The 1,326-nt window shown below is 41.0% G+C and overlaps 1 pseudogene; it reads left to right on the forward strand.

Annotated features, from left to right (window-relative positions):
- Window positions 1-244: 244 nt before the first annotated feature.
- Window positions 245-670, forward strand: LOC101327954 (small nuclear ribonucleoprotein G pseudogene; annotated as a pseudogene).
- The last annotated feature ends 656 nt before the right edge of the window (window positions 671-1,326 follow it).

The following is a 1,326-nucleotide window of genomic DNA, read 5'->3' on the forward strand; positions in this document are numbered from 1 at the left end:
GTTAACTGACTCTGGTTAACCACAGATAACCAGATTAAAACAACAGATGTTCCATGGATCAAATATAGTCTGGGAAGCAAAGGCAATCACCAGTTGCTTGAAAAAAGAAAGGAAGAGGGTATTGGCACTTGGTAGGTTTTAAGGAAGCTGTGAAAGTTTGAGAAGAATGGTAAGGGAAGCTAAAAGTGGTGTGTGATAGATACATTGCTTAGTTGAGGTTGGAGAGCATGAGTGAGAGGTGGCAATGACCCAGAAGGCAGCAGTGTCCTCTAACAAGGCCCTGGGCTTGGTGTTCCAGGTAGATTAGCCTAGAAGGAAGACTATTGAATAATACATCCTTGTCCTTTTCCTCTTTAAAAGCCTCTGATCATACCACAGGAGTGTGAGGGAGACCACAAGTACCATTTCAAGGCAGCTCTAAGCACACTGAGTAGACGCCATGAGCAAGGCTCACCATCTCAAGTTGAAAAAAAATTTAAGAACAAGAAGTTATTACTGAAATTAAACAGCAACAGATGTATCCAAGGAATATTGTGGGAATTTGATCCCTTTATGAATCTTGTGATACATGAATGTATGGAGATCATATCCAGGGCAACAGAACAATATTGGAAAGGGGATAATACAAGGAAATAGTATCATCATGTTAGCATCCTTAGAAAGAGTATAAATGATGGCTGTGTTCAGCAGAGAAATCAATTGCTTCCACACGTCCCATCCTCAAAGGACTTGTTTTATTGTGATGTAAAAGTCAGCTGATGCACACTTGTCATATTAAATTTTTAACTGAAATTTTTAAAAACCCAAAATGCTGATAACTTGCTAAGATCAGATCCAAAATTCCCTGACATCGAAAGTCTTTGATCATTTGGTTCCAATCTACCTTTCTCAACACTTCATGCCAGAAACACCTTCCCCAAAATATACTGTTCCTAGAGCCACACCAGGCCATTTACTCTTTCCCTCAACATGCCTCATGCTTTCACATCTTGACACCTTGGCTCTAGCTATTCTCTTCCCTGCAATGCCTTTCTCTCCTCTTCATCCAGCAAAGTCTTAGCCCCCCTTGGAGACCTACACTGTGAAGCCTTCATGGCTCACTTACCAGATAGTTTGTCTCTCATTCCACTGCTCTGCCATTACATTCTATCCCAATAATTTGTTTGCATGTCTGCCTGTGCGCTGAGACAGGGAGCCCCTTGAAAGCTAGTTTTAATATTCTGGTGCTTAAGCAGAATTGTCAAAAATGCAAAGAGCCCGTGATCTGCATTTAAAGCAATTATAGCAGTGTTTTCTCCTGCATTCTCTCTTGCTACACTGATTTTC

This window comes from Tursiops truncatus, chromosome 11, assembly GCF_011762595.2.
Source record: "Tursiops truncatus isolate mTurTru1 chromosome 11, mTurTru1.mat.Y, whole genome shotgun sequence".
NCBI classification, from domain to species: domain Eukaryota; kingdom Metazoa; phylum Chordata; class Mammalia; order Artiodactyla; family Delphinidae; genus Tursiops; species Tursiops truncatus.